Below are 13566 nucleotides of genomic sequence, written 5' to 3' on the forward strand. Positions count from 1 at the left end.
AGCCTTTACAGGGGGTGGGCTGCCAGTGCCTTGGCTCCGGGTCGAATATGACACTAAACCACTACTACCTAAACAACTACTACTTAAACAACAACTTCCCAACACCGAAAAAACCTATAAAATGAATTATTTTACAACCAAGTCTAAACAACGAAAAAAAACATTAACTAAATTATTCCTTAACAACGAACACCTATTTAACGACTACGAAAACCACTAAATCACGAATCTTCCATTAAACGACTACTATGTAAACCACGACTACCTAAATAACGACTCCACAAATAACTACTACCTAAATAACAACTACCCCAAAAAAATTACCTAAATAACGACTCCACAAATAACTAATAACCAAACAATCTACTACCCAAACAACGAATACTTAAACAAACGTATCCGAAAATAACTACTAGCCAAACAAACGACTAGCCAAACAACGAATACCCAAACCAATACTACCCAACACCGAAAACGCCTAAACACCGAATATATTTAAAACGAACTCCAAACAACGAAAAATATTAATAATTAATACCAAATCTAAACAATAATGATTAATAAATAAAATATTGAAAATAACAATATATTTCCTACATACTAAAACACAAAACATCACAAAAATCCAAAACATATAAACACCGTTTTAAAACAAAATAAATAATACTTAAATAATTATAAAACAAACACAACACTAAAAAAAATCCACATAAAATGATAGTCCTACAACACTTTCTACATGACCCAGGAAGTACTTCCTCTACTGAACAAACGAGAACAAACATAAAAAAAAATTTAAACTACAAAACAAATACACTCCACAATTATATAAATCTAACATCACAAACAAATTAGCAATAAAAATACACATCCAAAACACATTCAATTTACAAATAAAACAATAGTTACAAAAACACATATAAATACCAACCACCTCCATTTTCTACTCATTACGACACCGAACAACTTACAGAGAAGACGAGCAGATCACTACGGAAAAGAATTAAAATATAATTTATCCAACACCGCCATCTACTGAGATAACAAGGTAAAATATCCATAAATAAATATAAAGAAATTTACTAACCTATACCACAGCTAAAATAATATATAATTAACATACCTTTCGTACTATTTTGTTACAGGCATAAATATCAAGAATCTGACCAAAAAAATAAACACAACACCTTCATCATCAAAGGTAAACCCTTACCATTATTCAAAAACAATTTCATTAACCATAAACCAATTCATTAAAAAAATTGTTCAATAACGAATACCATAATAGAATTAAAATATATATATATTAAAGATTAAAAGTACAAATTAGTTTAAAAAAAAAAATATTCACCTAATAAATTTAACCAAAAACCAAATATTATTCACCAAAATTAAACCTACTAAAAAAATAACTCCTAAATCAAAATAACTAAATAATTAATAAAACAAAAGAATAAACTAAATAATACACTTTTTCTTATTTCTTACAGACTCGAAGAACCCAAAAAAACACCAGAAGACCTAAAAAATTGAAAGAAATCAATTTAAAAAAAAATAACATCTGAAATAACAAAAAAAACTCAAAGTAAGTATAATATTTTCATTTTAACATACAACCAGATTTTCTAGTTAAATAAAACAAAACAAAAATTCTTATTCAAATACCCCTTAACATAACACCAAACACACATAAATTCTATAAAATTAAAAACACTTCACAAACACAGTACATATATTATATAAAAAGAAATAACTATAACAACTCCACCAAACACTTACCTCTAAACAGCTGCTCCACAATAAACATAAATACATTTCACAACAAAACACCAACTTCCAAAACAACTAGAGCCTTAACAACAAAGACAGACTACCAACCTTGTGCTTTCTACTAACAATCTTACCACAAATACCTTAACAACAATATTTCATCATAAAACCATACTTGAAAAAATAACTACTAATAAGCACCATTCACCCTACATCCCTCACGCCACCCCATACCACCCCCCAAAACCTAAAACACCCTAAGCCCCCACCCCGTCCCCAAAACCAAAAACATCCCACCCGCCAACCCCACCCAAAAACCTAAGACCCCTTAACCCCCACCTCCTCCCCAAAACCAAAAATGTCCCACCCCCCCAACCCCACCCCAAAACCTAAAACCCCCTAACCCCCACCTCCTCCCCAAAACCAAAAACGCCCCACCCCCCCAAACCCACCCAAACACCTAAAATCCACTAACCCACCACCCCCTCCCCAAAACCAAAAACATCCCACCCCCCAACCCCACCCCAAAACCTAAAACCCCCTCACCCCAACCCCCTCCCCAAAACCAAAAACGCCCCACCCACCAACCCTACCCCAAAATCAAAAAACCCCTACCACCCACCCCCTCCCCAAAACTAAAAACGCACCAGCCCTCAACCCCACCCCAAAACCTAGAATCCCCTGCCCCACACCCACTCCCCAAAACCAAAAACGCCCCACACCCCCAACCCCACCCCAAAACCTAAAATCCCCTGCCCCACACCCACTCCCCAAAACCAAAAACGCCCCACACCCCCAACCCCACCCCAAAACCTAAAATCCCCTGACCCCACACCCACTCCCCAAAACCAAAAACGCCCCACACCCCCAACCCCACCCCAAAACCTAAAATCCCCTGATCCCACACCCACTCCCCAAAACCAAAAACGCACCACACCCCCAACGCCACCCCAAAACCTAAAACCACCTCACCCTCCACCACTTCCCCAAAACCAAAAATGCCCCACCCCCAACCCCATCCCAAAACCTAAAACCCCCTGACCCTCCACCCCCTCCCCAAAACCAAAAACACTCTACCCCCCCAAACCCACCCCAAAACCTAAAACCCCCTGACCCTCTACCCCCTCCCCAAAACCAAAAACGCTCCACCCCCCAAACCCACCCCAAAACCTAAAAACCCCTAACCCCAACCACCTACCAAAAACGCCCCACCCCCCAACCCCACCCCAAAACCTAAAACCCCCTGACCCTCCACCCCCTCCCCAAAACCAAAAACACTCCACCCCCCAAACCCACCCCAAAACCTAAAAACCCCTAACCCCAACCACCTACCAAAAACCAAAAATGCCCACCCCTCCAACCCTACCCCAAAACATAAAACCCCCCACTAACCTAATTAAATCTACTATAACAAGTCCACCACATACTTACGTCACAGTAGCTGCTACACAGTAAATAACACTAAAATTACTATTCCTACTCCACCAAGTACTTACCTCATATCACATTACAAATACTCAAAACATTATAAAATAATCAAAGCAACTTCACTAGATACTTACATTAACATAAGTGCTACAGAATAATTATTAAATAATATACTATTACAACTCCACCAACTACTTACCTCATAACAAACACTAGGAACACAATAGACCCACAAATACAAATCTAAAAGCAAAAATGACTTACCTCAATAAATAACACACAATCACCAAATATAAAAGATAACAAACCACCTACCCCAAATAATTACAAATAGAATACATTATATATTAATTAACTTACTAAGTGGTAAACTAAATCCACCACAAATTTTATAATAAAAACTGCAAACTTCTTTTAACCTATTTCTTTTATATTATTTACAGATATTTCACAAATGGCATCGCAAGAAGAAGCAAGTTACATAACCTCAAGAACCGGAAACCAGCTACTAAAGTATGAAGGTTATCTTTATTGCAAAGACAAGGTTGTCAACCTCAGGAGCCATTGGAGGTGTGTACAATTCTACTCTTCACATTGTAGAGGCAGAGCTGTAACTCTAGAAAACACCGTTGTTAAAACAACAGATCACAACCACTCTGCCTCTGCAATAGAAATTGAAATAAGAGAAAACATACAAAAAATAAAAAACATTGCACATACCTACAATGACTCCTGCGGACAGGTTATAAGGGATGTAGTACAAAATATTCCAATACAGATTTCCGGTAGCATGCCTTCTGTACCAAACCTTAGGAGAATATTTCAACGAGAAAGACTGGCAAGTAATCCCCAACATATAACACCACAAACCTATGAAGACATTAACTTCCCCCCAGAACTAACAATTACCTTCTCCAAAGAAACTTTCCTTATCCACGACAACAAAAACACTAAAAAAAGAATACTAATATTCAGCACAACATCCAACTTACTAATCCTACAAAATAGTGAAATTTGGATGATGGATGGAACCTTTAAATCTACACCCCATCCATTCACTCAAATTTACACCATACATGCCACAAAAAATAACACTACAATCCCCCTAGTGTATGCATTACTACCTGATAAACATTCCTCTACTTACAGTGAGTTTTTATCAACAATCAAAAACAAAACATTAAATAAAACACCTAGAAAAGTAATACTAGATTTTGAATTATCAATGATAAATACAATACTAAAAATATATACACAAACCCAAATTCAAGGATGCTTTTTCCACTTTTCACAAGCATATTGGTGTAGAATACAAAAATCATCTCTAAGTAGAGAATATTTCTCAGATTGCATACTACAATTTGAATTAAAAAAACTCACAGCATTATGCTTTGTACCACCTACAAAAGTAGATGAGTATTACACCACAATAACAGAGTCTAACTATTATACACAAAATGAAGAAAAATTAGAACCCTTACTAAATTACTTCGAAGAAACCTGGATTGGACACCTAATCAGATCTGGTCGCAGACGAAAGCCAAGATTTCCAATAGAATGGTGGAACTGCTACCAAACCTGTTTAGAAGGTGGTGCAAAGACTAATAATGCCATAGAAGGATGGCACAACGCCTTCAATAAAATAATAGGTAAACCCCACCCAAACCTATATCATTTCATGGAAATTTTGAAAAAGGAACAAAGTTTCCAAGAAATGAGACTTGCTAAAACACTCTCAGGTAGCCTGAATCCACGCACAAGTAAAAAAAGCAAAGAAATGACCGAAAGAATTTTGGCAAAAATACAACAATTTGATACAATAACACCATCAGACTACCTCAACAGTCTAGCATATATTCTACAATACTAACAACAACTAACCTACTGAAAAAATTACTTGCCAGTTCCAAAAAAAACAAACACCATTAATTAAATTGGCATTTTTCCAAAAATGTTTACACTAAATTTACACAACAAATATTGTTCCTACCTTTGAAGTTTTCATGTCTTTCTCCAAACAGATGATGGTGAATAAATCTTCTTCATTAATATAAAAAGAATGATCTCATACTGAGAAAAGAAAAAAAAAACATTAATCATCCAAAAACAATTCAAAAATATTCAGATTAAATTGATGATAAAAAAAACAACTCTATATACTATAATAACAAACAAAGAAATATATATATAATACTTTACTAAACCAGAAATTTGAAAAATATCTTAAAAACGTAAAATACCAAATAAACTTTTTTTTTACCAAAAAAAAGTAAAAAAATTAATCACATACTAACCAAAGCCACATCATTAATTAAAACATTAACTATCAAGAAAAAGACATGAAAACGATATAAAGGATTCTACTAACACAAAAAAAAATTAACCACAAAACCTATTACAATAAACACATTTTTTTTCATAAAACGAACAACTGACTCCCTCAAAAATCCCAAAACTAAATTTTTCCAAAATATATTCAATTCTTTCCAACTACTACAAAAGCAGTATAATCATTTATAAGATATAACACTGCTAAACAAATTGGTTTACTCTTACGAAACCACTATCGTATACAAAAGTATACGAAAAGAAATAATTAAACATAACAAACATAACAAACACCGAAAATCTACTACCTACCTTATAACTACCTCCGACAACTATTTCTGTTATAAAAATACCCGACTACATACTATAAAAAAAGTTATAATCCCACTTACCTGAACGAGGTCTCCGCTTCTGTCCTATCTTGACCGCGACGCTCCTCCGACTGAATACAGAAGACGTCAAACAACGTAAACATGGAAGAGCACTAAAAATAGAAAACGGACTATTTCACTCATAGACTATAATAGGGAAATTAAGAAAATAACACTAAAAATAGAGAAAAAAATATAAATAAATAATTAAAAAATTTCTATAATTATGTAAATATCAAATAATACTTTAAAAAATGTATTTGCATTTTTTAAAGTTGCTTATGTTCAAAATAAACATTATTTTGAAAAAAATGAATTGCATTTTTTTAAAATTAAATTTGCATGAAAAAAAAACATTATTGCAAAAGCAAAAATTTTTAACACCTAAAAAAAATAAAGAAATTCTAGATATAATCTACAAATAATTATTTAACTAAGTAATTTTTTGAAATAATATTAAGACAAATTAATATATATAAAAAATTATACATACTAAAAAATAATAAAAAAATATGAAGAATATTAATTACATCACATCAAAAATAAATATAATCAAAATAAAAAATAAAAAACATTTTAACAAATTTTAAAAATCACAAAAAACATTTTTATCTAATAAATATAAAAAAAAATATATATATATTATATTCCAAAACCTACTATACCAACTACAATACTATCAAAAAATGAAATATACATTTTAAAACATAACTATTTTAAAACGAATTTATTTTTACACCTTCAATAACAAAACAAAATAAAAAATTAAAATATATAACACAAAAAAAAAATTCACCCATGTTAAAAAATTATAAACTATCAATACATGTCCAAATCATAATCCACAAATAAAGCAAATTGCATCCCCAAAAAAAAAAATACATAAATTACAAAAAACTCAAACATAAACCCTACATCCCCTATATCCCACCCCTAATTCTAAATATACTTTCAATAAAAATAAATAAACTATTAATTAAATACAATAAATAATACCAAACTACTAATATACTGCCAACCCATAACTCCTAGATCCCATATATCCCACCCCTAAACCCACAACATAAATGCCAAATTATAATAATATACAACTACTTAAATTAATACCCAAATATTAATACACTTCCCCACCCATAACCCCTACATCCCACATATCCCGCCCCTAAACCCACAACATAAATTACAACATATAAAAAAACACAAGTACTTAAATTAATACCTGAGTATAAATACACTTCCCCACCCATAACCCCTACAACCCACATATCCCACCCCTAAACCCACAACATAAATTACAACATATAAAAAAACACAAATGCTTAAATTAATACCTAAGAATTAATACACTTCCCCACCCATAACCCCTACATCCCATACATCCTGCCCCTAAATCCACAACATCAATTAAAACATATAAAAAAACACAAATACTTAAATTAATACCTGAGTATTAAAACACCCACCCACCCATAAACCCAACATCCCATATATCCCGCCCCTAAACCCACAACATAAATTACAACTTATAAAAAAACACAAGCACTTAAATTAATACCTGAGTACTAAAACACTCGCCCACCCATAAACCCAACATCCCATATATCCCACCCCTAAACCCACAACATAAATTACAACATAGAAAAAAACACAAGTACCTAAATTAATACCTGAGTATTAATACACTTCCCCACCCATAACCCCTACATCCCATATATCCCACCCTCAAACCCACAACATAAATTACAACATATAAAAAACACAAGTACTTAAATTAATACCTGAGTATTAATACACGTCCCCACCCATAAACCCTACATCCCACATATCCCACCCCTAAACCCACAACATAAATTACAACATAGAAAACAATACAAGTACATAAATTAATACCTGAGAATTAATACACTTTCCCACCCATAACCCCTACATCCCACATATCCCGCCCCTAAACCCACAACATTAATTACAACATAGAAAAAAACACAAGTACTTAAATTAATACCTGAGTATTAATACACTCCCCCACCCATAACCCCTACATCCCCTATATCCCGCCCCTAAACCCACAACATAAATTACAACATATAAAAAAACACAAGTAATTAAATTAATACCTGAGTATTACTACACTTCCCCACCCATAACCCCTACATCCCATATATCCCACCCCCAAAGCAACAACATAAATTACAACATAAAAAAAAATACAAGTACTTAAATTAATACCTGAGTATTAATACACTTCGCCACCCATAGCCCTTACATCCCCTATATCCCACCCCTAAACCCACAACATAAATTACAACATATAAAAAAACACAAGTACTTAATTTAATACCTGAGTATTAATACACTTACCCACCCATAACCCCTACATCCCATATAGCCCACCCCTAAACCCACAACATAAATTACAACATATAAAAAAACACAAGTACTTAAATTAATACCTGAGTATTAATACACTAACCCACCCATAACCCCTACATCCCATATATATCGCCCCTAAACCCACAACATAAATTACAACATACAAAAAAACACCTGAGTATTAATACAATACCCCACCCATAACATCCACAACCCATAGAATCCGTTACTTGATCCACACAATATACTTAAAAAAATTAAACATATAATAATTAAACCCTAAACAAATAAAAAACAAAACACAAAACTCACCTTAAAATTCATGAAAAAATAATTAACTTACCTTAAAATTTGTTGTCCTGGCATTAGTTGTTAAGGTAAAATCGTTGTTAAACCAGTAGTTGTTCAAAACTTCGTTGTTAAGGCAAGTAGTAATTCAAACGTAGTTGTTCAGGTTGTTTCCCCTCCGGGTCACACTGCCTACCCTGGTGGCCGGTGCACTCCACATACCTTGAACAGGCATCACTGGTATTGGAGGCTTTTTGGCTGAGGCGCTACGACGGGACTGATGAATTGGAGGGGGGGTGGGGGCAAAAAGGTCAGCTTTACAGAGGGACAGTTTCTGACAGACACTGGGATGGGTAGTTGGAGGGGGTCTGGGAGTGGAGGAAGAGGAGGTGGTTGTAGGAGGTGTCACTTTAGGTGATTTGGGTGCAGGTTCAGGTATTGGAGGCTGTCGTGAGGTGGATGGATGTTGGGTGTGCGATTGCCGGCGTTTGTGTACTTTGGGAGGGGGCGTCACAGACACACTGGGAGAGGACACAGGGGACGTGTAAATGGCAGTGGAGGTGGTGAGTGCAGGTGAGCGGCTTGTGGTGCTGGGTGTCCTTGTGCGATTCTTGGTGCCTGTAGATGTGGTGCATGCAGGTGTATGTGTAGACGAGACTGGGAGGGAGGAGGGAGAAGAGGAGGAGGGGGACACAGTGGAGGCAGTGGATGTTGCTGTGTCTGTATGTGTGTGATGCTTGCGTGAGTGCCTGTGGGTTGTGTGGTGCCTATGTTTGCTTGAGCTACTTGTGTGTGCTGACTTGTGTGCATGCTGGTCTGTAGGTGTGTTTGGGATGGGCTGGGGTACAGGGGATTGGGTCTGGGTGGAGGAGGTTGGAGGGAGGAGGCTAGACACAGGGACAATAGCTGCCATCAGTGCTGAGGCCAGAGATTGCAGGGTTTGCTGAAGGACAGCCTGACCAGAATGAATGCCCTCCAGGAATGCATTAGCGTGTTGCAACTCTTGTTCTACACCCTGGATGGCATTCCCAATGGTAGACTGCCCAACAGTGAGTGACCTGAGGAGGTCAATGGGACAGCAGAGGTGACTGGGGCAGGGCCTGAGCTGCCTGGGGCGAAGGTGATGCCCACCCTCCTGGGTGAGCGGGCACGGGGCGAACGCTGAGGGGCTGCTGGGAGGGCGGTGCTGGTAGGGGAGGCTGTACCTGTAGAAGTGGGACGCACAGATGGTGCCGCCACCATAAGGGAGCTCCCATCGTTGGACGATTCCGTGTCGCTGGTTGGTGATCTGGTGGCCGACGTGAAGCTCCCCTCGCCCTCCGTCCTACTGTTGCATTCTGAGTCCGTGGTGTGGCCCTCCATTGCCATGTGGGATGCAGCTCCCTCGTGCTCCGGTGCCACTGTACCTCCGCCTGATGATGCTGATTCACAAAAGAACAGGGAGAGCAGAACAAGGGGGGGGGGGACAGAAGAAAGACAGGTTGAGTGCATGGCATACCCCGACCGTTGGCGGACAAGACAGGCACAGCAGCCCCCTGCATTACGCCGTGCTCCTGCCCTCTGCATATGCAATTTCTGGGATATGGCCTACATGGCAATGGTGGACATCTGCACATGTGGATGCCACAGGGGCAACTATACCTCGACTTGGCCCTTTACTGAGGCGGGGTACAGTGCCACATGGGCTGCATTACAGAGGGGCCTAGTCTTCGTGTTTCTGCCTGGCCTAGGTACACCCACAGGCCTCCTCCCCCACCCAGACCCCTCTACTGCGCGCAAAGTCCGCAGAATGAGTTTGTACTCACCCCCTTGTGTCTGCTGTGATGCCCTCAAGCGCCCATCCAACTCTGGGTAGGCCACCGCCAGGATCCGGAACATCAGGGGGGTCATGGTGCGACGGGCACCCCTCCCACGTTGGGAGGCCATCCCCAGCTGAGCCTCCGCTGTCTTCTTGCTGCAGTGGCGAATGTCCTCCCATCTTTTCCGGCAGTGGGTGCCCCGTCTCTGGTGGGCCCCCAGGGTCCGGACCTCCTTGGCGATGGCACGCCAAATGTCCCTCTTCTGATGGGTGCTGACCTACATGACATGCACAAGGGAAGCAGAGAAGTCATTACCAACTGCACCGTCGATATGAGTGGCCCCCCTCCCTACTCTAGCCATCTGGCCCATTTATTGACATGCATTATTGTTCCCTGAACTCTGCCCCCTTCCCTCTTCCAACCAGCCCTCTCCAGCCAGGCCTAGCCCTTACAATGTGCTCCCTGTGTACTAACCTGTTGGTCTGGAGGACCGTAGAGTAGCGTGTACTGGGGGAGGACTCCGTCTACCAGTTTCTTCAACTCCTGAGCAGTGAAGACAGGGGCCCTTTCCCCAGACGCAGCAGCCATCGTCGCTTCCAGACAGAGGTCACAGCAGCACTTGCAGTGTAGGTCCTCTCCTGTCAAAGGTCAGGTATCTAGTGATTGAACAGATAGAAAATGGCGGTGACGTCCGCGGCGGTGACGTCCGCATCGGTGCGCATCATCACTGCCGGCGCACCTGTTCATTGGCTCCTGGGACCCAGAGGGTCCAGTGTTAACCAATGCTGCATTGCGCCGCGGTCTACGACCGCCTACCGCCACGGTGTGCAACGCCAGCGCTGTTACCCCTCAATCCCATTGTCCCAGTTTAGAGGTCAGGCAGCCGCCATTTCAGGGGCCCACATGGCTTCATTTACCTCTGCGTCACACATAGCTAGGCCTACACTCAACACACATACCGGAAGGGTTTTTTGATTGGTGTAGTCTTGAGTGTAACTGTGGGTACATACCTGGATGAAAAATGACTGATTCGTCGTTGTTGTCCTTCGTAGGCACCATCAGCTGGGACATGTGAGAAGATGGCGGAAGCCTCCAGTTTACCGATTGCTGGTGGACCTGTTGACAATGGAAGAACGACATGTCATCATCACCTACAGGTTTGACCGTGCCACAATCCAGGAACTATGTACCCAGTTAGAGCCAGACCTGATGTCACCAATCCGCCATCCCACTGGAATCCCCCCTGACGTGCAGGTGCTGTCAGTGCTCCATTTCCTTGCAAGTGGGTCATTCTAGACAACAGTGGCCATGGCATCAGGGATGTCCCAGCCTATGTTTTCCAACGTTTTGTCCAGAGTGTTGTCTGCCCTGCTGAAACAAGTACGGAGATACATAATTTTCCCTGAGGTGGAAGATTTGCCTACAGTGAAAGGTGACTTCTATGCCCTTGGACATATCCCCAACGTCATCGGTGCCATTGATGGCACCCATGTAGCTCTGGTCCCCCCCCACAGGAGTGAACAGGTGTACAGGAACAGGAAGAGTTATCATTCCATGAATGTTCAGATGGTCTGTTTGGCAGACCAGTAGCTCTCGCAGGTAAATGCTATGTTCCCTGGCTCAGTGCATGACGCCTACATCCTGTGGAATAGCAGCATCCCTGATATGATGGGTCAACTCCAGAGGCACCGTGTATGGCTATTGGGGGACTCTGGTTACCCCAACGTGTCATGGCTACTGACCCCAGTGAGGAATCCCAGGACCAGGGCAGAGGAACGCTACAATGAGGCCCATGGGCAGACTAGGAGGGTGATCGAACGCACCTTCGGCCTCCTGAAGGCCAGGTTCAGGTGCCTCCAAATGACAGGTGATTCCCTATTCTACTCACCGAAGAAGGTGTGCGAGATCATCATCACCTGCTCCATGCTTCATAATTTGGCTTTGCGACGCCGGGTGCCCTTTCTGCAGGAGGATGGTCCAGATGACGGTGTTGTGGCAGCTGTGGAGCCAGTGGAGCCTGTGGACAGTGATGAGGAGGAAGCTGAGGAAGAAGACAACGACAACAGGGAGTCAGTCATACAGCAATATTTCCAGTGACACACAGGTGAGAACATTTTCATTTTTTCCATTACATTAACTTTCACACGTCTATCTCTATCTTGTCTGTCGATATCAACCAGTATTTGGTAACTGAGTTGTTCCTTTCCATTACGGTTTCACAGGTGTGGTTACCAACGTGTGTTATCTGCTTGCATCCTTCAAGGACTTGTGATGTGTGACATAGGTATGTTGGCTTTACAATGGGGAACGTATTATGACTCTGTCATTGATGATACATATTTACAATCTCACAGACTGACTCAAGATTGTTTTTTGTTTCAAGGGTGTTTATTGAAGTGCTCAGAATTGGGAGGGGGTTGTAATATGAGGATGGGTGATGGTGGAGGAATGTCCATGGCAGAGTCCAGTCTATTAGTCTCACAGGTGTTTTGCCCATCTGGGCATAGGAAGTGGAGCTGGGGCAGTTCAAGTATGGACAGGGTATCAAAGTGGGTCAGTGGGGGGACAATCAGGGTGGTCTCATTTTCTGGCGGGGGTCTTGCCATCTTGCTCTGTCCTGTTCCTGGCTCTCAGGGACCGCTTGCGTAGTGGTTGTCCGTCTGCAGGGGTTGGGGTGCTGGTGTGGTGGTCCTGTGGTGGGGCATCCTGTCCACTAGCGCCGGCGGAGGTGGTGGGCAGTTCATCGTCCTGGATGGTGTCAGGGGCCCCTTGGAGTGCCACGGTGTCCCTCATAGTTTTTTGTATGTCCTTCAGCACCCCTACGATGGTGCCCAGGGCGGAGCTGATGGTCCTGAGCTCCTCCCTGAACCCCAAATACTGGTCCTCCTGCAGTCGCTGGGTCTCCTGAAACTTGGCCAGGACCGTAGCCATCGTCTCATGGGAGTGGTGGTATGCTCCCATGATGGAGGATAGGGCCTCGTGGAGAGTGGGTTCCATTGGCCTGTCTGCCCCCTGTCGCACAGCAGCCCTCCCAGTTCCCCTGTGTTCCTGTGCCTCGGTCCCCTGGACTGTGTGCCCACTACCACTGCCCCCAGGTCCCTGTTGTTGTTGGGGTGGTGGGTTATCCTGGGTTCCCTGTAGTGGTGGACACACAGCTGATTGACCTGTCCTGGGTACGGAGGTTTGGGCCCGCTGGGTGGGTGCTGTGCTGG

This window comes from Pleurodeles waltl, chromosome 1_2, assembly GCF_031143425.1.
Source record: "Pleurodeles waltl isolate 20211129_DDA chromosome 1_2, aPleWal1.hap1.20221129, whole genome shotgun sequence".
Classification (NCBI taxonomy): domain Eukaryota; kingdom Metazoa; phylum Chordata; class Amphibia; order Caudata; family Salamandridae; genus Pleurodeles; species Pleurodeles waltl.